The following is an 8,743-nucleotide window of genomic DNA, read 5'->3' as shown; positions in this document are numbered from 1 at the left end:
AGTTCGTCTAAAGGAGCGTCATTAACACTAAAATTTGGATGCCCCATCATTGAATCCTCCTGATCCAGGCTTAGTAGGTGTGGCACTGCTTGAATAAAGGAAACCGCTTTTGTTGGACTGTGCGACAAAAGGGTTTCCGACTCTGCATTCCTTGGCCCAATGCCCGGTGCGATTGCATCTGTAACAACGGTTGATGCCTGCAACATATTCTGAACGGCCTGGGAAAAAGAAATTAGAACATGATGAAAAAATTAAAAAACTGGCAAGGGCGGGTGGGGGGGGGGAGGGGGGGGGTTACAAACTTCAATGTGAGCATGGAAAGCGAGAGAGTGAGAGGACTAACTCACACTGTACAGACTTTAAAAACTGAAACCCCACCAATCAGAAATACCCAAGGGACACGGCCAAGTGGCAACCAACATGAGATATCACAAAGAAATGAAAGGTCTTACCGCGAAAAAATTGAACATCGATAGTAGATTTAAACTTTTTAGAAGTATTGCCCAAACTAGCCTTGCATTCCTTTCTTTTCTTTTCAGCCAATAATTTAGCCTTCCGAATTTTCTTCTCATCTTCAGAATTGGAACCAAGCTCATCCGACTCGTATTCCTGCACTACCAGCCACCCGTCTTTGTTTCTGTCTGCGAGCTTTATTAATTTTTGCCGCTTCTTTATGAACTGTCTCCCTTCTGCCACTAGCTTGCGGACCTCTTGCGGCTGGTTCAGGTTGATCTCTATCTGACCAAAGATGGGGTCCAATTGGGCATTCAACTCGAACTGTTTCCTATTACCCTTGAATTTAAACTCGGCGGCTTCCTTAACGACTTTCGACTTTCCCTCGAACTGCTTGCTTTTTTCCTCGAGTTGGGATGCCAGGTAGGTTTTGAATAGAGAGCACACTTGATTGACCAAAGGTGGATTTGATTGATCCTGCTGTGATGACGAGTTTTCCACAACTTCGGGCGCTGGAGAGGTTAAAACGTCTCGATCCGATTGAGCTGACTTATTATCCATTCTTCAGGCTACAAACTTCAATGTGAGCATGGAAAGCGAGAGTGAGAGGACAAACTCACACTGCACAGACTTTAAATACTGAAACCCCACCAATCAGAAATACCCAAGGGACACGTCCAAGCAGCGTGTCCTGCTAATGAACTGTAAAAACCGCATACCAGCAGAAAATATACATGTTCTTAGTGTCATGAAAAGGCTCTCTTCCTTTTCATTGAGATAACCGAATGTTCTTTTCTCAAAAATTTGGCTAAAAGAGGCATTACAATCCCTTGCGGCAAATGAACTACAAATGTCTATGATGTATGACCAAACAGGCTCGCAAATTCCCTCAATAATGAACTGTCTTCTCACAAAGACATAAAATGTGAACAAGCATTGAAAAGCAGGTCTGTAAAATCATTCCTAATAAGTAGATCTGATAAATATGGAAGAAACAAATGCGTAGAGATTTTCAGAAAAGGGTTAACAAAGACAGAATTCATAAAGTATCCTCTTTGAATTGTAATCACTGACTTGTTTATGTTTGAGTGTGACATATTCAAATGGAAACTGATGTAACAAACTTTATATCTCTTTCTGATAATATCGATGCAACTCTGAGTTTTCAGTGTTTCTAACGTTTGAGTTGAGATTCGTCATTGTGTTCTGAGATATTTGTGATCTGTTGGATCGAGTATGTCCACCTCGTTGCTGATTTGTGTCTGACAAACCAAATTTATTCAGTACCGTTGAATGCTTTTCAATTCAAAGAAATCACTGAAGTGCAAAATGCGCACTTAAAAATGCTTCTCGAAGATGCAAGACCTTCAAATGCTCAGAAATGCTGCTAGAAGATGGCAAAGCTGGAAGGTGACATCACTGTGCGCACTTGCTAAAATATTACCCGAGACTACATTACAGACACATTTCTTACTTTTTCAACAAATCTTTTTTATCCGTGTATGTATACACGTGGGAAATCCTAGGGTGCCTCCTCGGGTTTTGGCCTCTGGGCCAATGATCAGTTTTTGAAATTAAATCGTCCAAATCATAAATGCATCAATCCAAAGCTGAAAATGGCCATCAAAGAAAGAGGGATAACACAAAGAGGCATAACGCAGACAGACATATCGTGAAATAGCATCTCTCACAGAGAGGGAGGAGAGGGATGGGTATGGGTATGAATTGGAATTGGGGGAGGGGTCGGTAATTGCTGCTGAAAGCAAGACAAAACTGGCGCCCGCAGATACTCATGCTGCTCGGGTCAGATAGCACCATTTTGAACATAGCTGCAAATCGTGCAGGTTCTGCTTCACAGCAGACAGTGTCTTCCCTTTTAAACGAGGCAATTTGACTTGTGAGCGACGAGAGAATGACCGAAGATCAGTCGGACCAAGAACGAGTGCGTTCTGAAAGGGTAGCGGCGAATTTCAGGTGAGGATCTCAAAGAACACGGCTGATATTTTCATACCGATAGTTTTGGGACTGTATTTTAATTCTTTTACATCATATTACCTCACACTCGAAGATCAAGAGTCTCATCTGCATATTCCCTATTTGTTGGGAATCATTCCTTTCCCCATAAATAGCCAAAATCCAAAGACTTGAATTCTCCTTACAGTGGCACTTCACAAATAATTGGCAGGAAAATGTTCAGTGGTGAATCTTGTGATTGCTTATCATATCGGCTTAGCAGGCCAATATGCTAAGTACCAGTATGTCCCCATCATTCATCTTCGATAAAAAACGACCGTATAGGAAACTGTGGCTCATTAAGAAGTATTTAGGGATTTATTACGATGATTGGATTGGGAAAAAAACCGACCCGGTTTTGGAAAAATTTCCTTTCGAGTCGACAGGCTTTGTGTTGTACTGTTTTCCTTCAGTTTAACACAATGACCTGGGAATTTGAAAACACGGAATGAACCATTCTTAGGCGAAAACTTCAGTGGGTCATATCAATTATTTATTATTTATATTGCACCGAAAGCCACCATTTGCAAATGAAACCAGGGTATTCAAAATGTTTCAGTGTAATGGGCAGCTTGTCATTTTCTTGCGATACAAATGACCTAGATATTCTTTGTCTGCCAGTATTTAGTTGTGATTTGGTAAAATTTCAGGTCTTGCAAAGAAAAAACAATATTATTTCACGTTCAAAAAATTATTTGGTTCCCATTTGCAAGAAATACTGATAAAGTTCGCTGAAATCAATCCTTGGCCGACAAGATGTACCTTGGATCTCATGTCACAAAAGCAGTTTTACCAGACCACTTGTTTTATTTTCAAATGACGGGAATCTGTCCTTCATTTATGGTGGAAAGTAGTAAAAAAAAATAAGGAACCCACGGAAGCGGTGAAAGCTCTGAAGGGACATCTTAGGTTGTTTTCTAAATCGATTGGACTTTGTTTTTTTGCTTTAAAATCGAAGTTTGTTTTTTGAAATAAAGAGAATTTCCGAAAAGGCTGAAATTGGAATTTATGGAATATACGCCAATTGCCAGAGACACTGAAGACTCTCTGAGCTCCACGATGATCATCATGCAACGTTCTCATATGCTTGTTTGTTTGTGTTGTTGTTGATGTTGTTACCTGACTTTCCCACAAACAGCTTGTAGTAAACGTCAGTGTCGCACAGGAACTTGATAGCTAGTTCTATTCAGACGTCAAGGGATCGAATTCAAATTTACGAGAAGACACAACAGCATTGAGAAGAATTTTGCGAAAACAAGCAAATGAGATTGTTGGGTAATGCACCCAACAATGTTAAGTCCGAGGGAATGGGGCTCGAGCATGAGGTGGGGATTTTGAAATTTTCATTTAAAAAAATTCAAATTTTGCCCAATTATTTTGTCCCCGGCGGCAAGTGAGGGTGGTCAAATGTCATTCGTGCAATCAAAATCGCTACCGTGGGGACATCACGTGCGATCAACATCCCTCCCCGTTCCGCTTCCGGGCATTTGACTATTTTTGTAATCGTTGAATGCGTTAAGTGTAAAAAATGGTAAAAAGTTTAAATTCCAAAAAAAAAATCATTTTGACACAGATTATCCTTTGTTTTGTGAGTAAACATGCGAAGTAACTTGATCATGGCGCCCGCTGCATTCGATTGTGTGATTTACTTGTGCAGCCAATAGATGATGGTAACTTTTTATATTCTCGCTTCAAAATTTAAGTTGCTTTCATGTCACAAATTTGTTGCTGGGGGCAAAATATTTTAACTCAAGAACTTCTTCTTCTCTTCCTTAAAAATTGTATCAATATTTATTTGTTTTGCATAAAGTAGGCTAACGAAATCTCCCCTTTGCTTAGTTCGCATTTTTTAGTGTTAAAATATATTTTGTCATATATTTTGAGGTCACCCTTCTAAATACAAACCCCGCCTGACAGGGCTTAACTTCAGTGATCTTTTGCCTATGAAAGCCGTGAGACGCTCAGAGTGCATGTTGAAACTTGTGGTGAAAAAGAAGTTGTAAGGAAACTTTAAAATGATCATCATGTCAGCCTTGAAACAAATTCCGTTTCATTTTTTGCCTAAAACATCTACCATGGCACCATAGTGATGTACGGTACTAAAACAATATTGCGCACTATTAGAGCTACATATTATTATTTTTCTACTTTTACGTATTCTTTGCGACGCAAAAGCAAGGAAACAACCATGTGGAAACACAATCCGTGATAATTTTTGTGCATGTGATACGTTTTGACGAATCAGAGGCAAAGATAAGTAATGAAAACAGTGTCTGACTGCAATTGTGGTATGAGGAGGATACTCCTCAAAACAGTGTGAATTCAATTAATATGATAAGGGATACCCCGCCAAATTACCTGTAGGAAAATTCTCGGTCATGAAGAAAAAGTCAGTGCACTAGAATTTGATACTAGCTATGCTGCAGTCATTGGTGCTCCTTGGAAATGTGTCGGACCCAGAATCCGTGATGTCTCTTAACAATTGTTCTCTGCCTTCTTCATCGCAGCAACTCCAACAGAAGAAGAAGTTGCCGCTGGACGACGCAAAAACCTTTGGAGTTTACCAGAATCATCTTATGTTTTCGAGCCTTTTTTTACGATTTCACGAGATCATGTTAGGGAAAATAGAATCGCAAACACAATCGCAAAAAGTGACAGTGTTTGCGATCGAGCATTGCAAACTGTTTGTGTTACGTGCATATTCGGAAACCAGGCAAGGTCGTACGCTAAAGGATTTTCATTACAATAAATTTTGCTGGAGAACGTGTCTATCCTATTTTGAGTATTTCAAACAACTTTTGGGACCCAGTCTTACAGAATAAAAACTGAGGATGTTATTTTTTTTTTGGAAAAGAAAAGTCAGTGCTGATTTCATGTGCAGTTGTCAAGCATGGATTATTGCGCGAGTGCTGTTTTTTTAACTCTTGGATGAAAGAGACAACATGAAGCAATTTTAAATAAAGGCTTTTCTTAAAGGCCGGGACACACTAGATGATAAGTCGCTTCAACAATTCGTTTTGTGTAACACGATTAATTTTATGAAAATCATTGTCGCTGCGCCGCGACTGTGCGACTAATCGCAGTGACAAAATTAGCAAAGGCAGCGCTGTCGCATTGTGTGTACCATTTCAGCAACAAGTCGCTGCGACGAAATATAAATGAACAAAAGACAGTGTCATATGGTCAGCCATATTGAATCAGAAAACTAGTTCACATTCCCCCTCATACAAGATCACTGCGTGTGCGTGTGCACCGACTTGTTTTGCAAGTAGTACACATGGAGCAACTTGTCGCCTAGTGTGTCCTGGCCTTAAACAATCCTACACAAATGGGGTAAACTGACAAAATTGGATTTTTGATCACTGTTGCTAGTCAATGCCAGCAAAACGCATTGTGAAAAGGATTGACACAAAAATCAATGTAATTTTGCTGATGTAGATCGCTTAAGTCTAAGAGTGCCTACTTTACTTAATGATGAATTAGAGGTGATCAAGTCGAACTGATTTTATAAAGGTAGATTTCATTTGTTACCTGATCTCAGCAACTTTGTCGTAAATCGTTTCTGCGGGCAGACATCAGGGTCTCTTGCTTCTGTTTCTATTGCCCCTTTATCCGCAAAGGGGTAAGGCGTAGTTACCAATTTGGCAAATAAAAGTGTTGAAAACCTACTGTTCGGCTCCGTAGACCTACCTCTGTGTAGTTTTTTTTTTTATGGCGACAATTTTACAATTAAAGGTCGCCAAAAGGTGAGCTTAGAACTCTGATTTAATTGCTAATATCTGGTGAATCTATCACACTTTTTGCCATTAGAATGATCTCGACACACCGAATTCAACCTTTAACCTACAGACCGTTTTCCAATATATATGCACAGTCTTTAACACATGGAAAAAGCTACAATTTCCTTGTTATTTTTGGTTTATATCAATTATTAACTAGAGTTGAATCTCCGCTAATGGAAACCCCTCTTAGGTGTTCACTTCTCCAAAGCAAACAGCTTTCCTGGCCAGACATAAAGACAAGTGTTAGTACCCTATAGATGCAAACTGTTTAGCAGACACATGCTGAAAATGACAATTGATAAATTATACAAAACATCTGTACATTTCCTAATCCTGAGATTAAGAACTTAAAGAAAACTTTGCCTCTGGATATTACGAGTTAAAATGTTGTAATGTGTAGAAGATGTCCAATTGTTTGCATTTGCTTACCACTTCTGCCAGGTCGTTTGTTTGAATTGAATCCACTGGTCGCAACAAAAACCATAACTGTATTGGAGATTTGTTTCCCTCAGAAGATAATGGATGCACGTCCAATCCACTTCTGAAAAGGTTCAAACGCCTGTTGATCCTAGGAAGATACACATACTGCAGGGCAAATCAATGTACTTCATTTGAAATATCAAGGTAACCCTGTTCGTCCAAAAAAGTGATGTACATCCTGAAAAGAGATCCCTCCGGAGGCGCTGAATTCTTTGATTGTGGCAACCTTTGCCAGCAATAAAACTGCCACAGTCTGGCCCTCTCTGGGGGTGATTTAGCATGAATCTTGCCACATCAACATTTTCTACTCCTTGATCTCCAAGGACTCTTGATGGCAGTCCATACCGGTCTACAGCATTAACGAACAGGTGCAACACTGTCTCTGCTTTATTGTTGTTACAGAAGCACAAATACATGATTCGGCGTGTTTCACCACCAATAGCACCATGAATTACGAAATTCCACCTAATAGTAAAAGTATACATAGCAGAGTTTTGCTATTGTTGTTATATTTCGCTGCGTAAGTCACTTCTTAGACACTTAAAAATTCATGAAATGATTTTAAAAGTTACCTAATAAGTTTGTAGTTTCCATCGATGTGCCATAATGCCAGTGCACCTGGTAGAGAGTACACTCTTCGATGGACAATGTTGAGTTGGAGTGGCCTTAGAAGAACACATTCCTCGCCAAGAGAAAACCTCTCATTCTCCTTACTCCACAGTTCGGGAATTCTCGGGTTATTTCCGCGCAAATTTCGTCCAATTCTTCATTTGAGAAGGGAGTGTAACAGGGCACTTCCTCTCTGAGGTCAAAGACTGCCATTGTTCTTTGAATTGTTCACAAGCTTACCGACATCATTGTGCTAATTTCAAGCTGTCAGCTTCTATTTGGAATCTTGGTCAGCCTAGTTGACCCGTATAAAGAAACAGCAGGTACTCCAGTAGCACTGACTCGGTGGTAGACGTTTTCTGTCAAACCTCTTCGAAGAACAGAGACTAGCTGTGCACTGTGTGGGCAAATAGTTTCAGCTCTTAAACGGACGTCGATTAATTGTTCAAGGTACAAGGAAATATAATCTCTTTCGAAACCGTTTTCTTCCTGACGTAAGAGTTCAGTAAGAATTCTCCTCAAATATTGAATGAAGACATTCTGAGTGGAAGAAGAAGGTATCGCCCGCTCAAACACCATCTGTCAAACATAATACGTTCTTTTAACGAAGGCTGTTGGTTCGACTTTGCAGGCACATGTCCTCCTACCACTGATTATTTCGCATTGTGATTATCTGCGTGATGTCTATTAGCGTGATGCCTTTTCGCGTTATGCCATTTTCAGAATCGGCTTGTTGCCATTCAGCTTTGGACGATTTTATTTCAAATACTGATCATTGAATTTTGTCATAGATATACCTTCATACCAAAAATCGCCCTCGACTTATACACGGGTCAAAGATTTAGTGCCAAGTTCCAGCTAAGTAATTTATTCAAAATTAACATAATAATGTGCTCTTGGGCAAAATGAACACAGTGGACAAAAGACTTCAAAATAGATGTAAGCAATTCCAGTTGAAATGACAAAGTATTTGTCCAACTGTAATTGTTGAAGATGCTCACAAGCACAAATATGAAATAGACACTGGAAATTTTCGTTTTCCAAAGGCGGAAAGCCCTAAAAGGCATTTCTGTTTCTTCAAATAAAACGCGATCATTTAACAGCTTAGTAACCTGGCGCAATACCTCATGTTTGCGTGCAAGAAACATCACTCGTGTTGCCGTAAAAGTCTGGTTGGTAATGATTGTTTTTTATTTTTTATACAAACCTGGCTGATTTAAATGCTTTTGCAAACTTCGTATTGTTTGGTTTGTCATGTGAGAAATTATAAGTCAAGGACTAATTAAACTTTGCACATTTCGCATCGTTCGCTGCTTCTGTGATGTTGTGCTTTATCCTTGAACAATGAAACAGGTTAGTTTGAGGTTTACATGTTCGATTTTCTGAGAACTTTTTTGAAACTCAAG

Source organism: Montipora capricornis, chromosome 2, assembly GCF_036669925.1.
Source record: "Montipora capricornis isolate CH-2021 chromosome 2, ASM3666992v2, whole genome shotgun sequence".
Lineage (NCBI taxonomy): Eukaryota > Metazoa > Cnidaria > Anthozoa > Scleractinia > Acroporidae > Montipora > Montipora capricornis.
Note: the sequence above shows the minus strand (reverse complement) of the source record.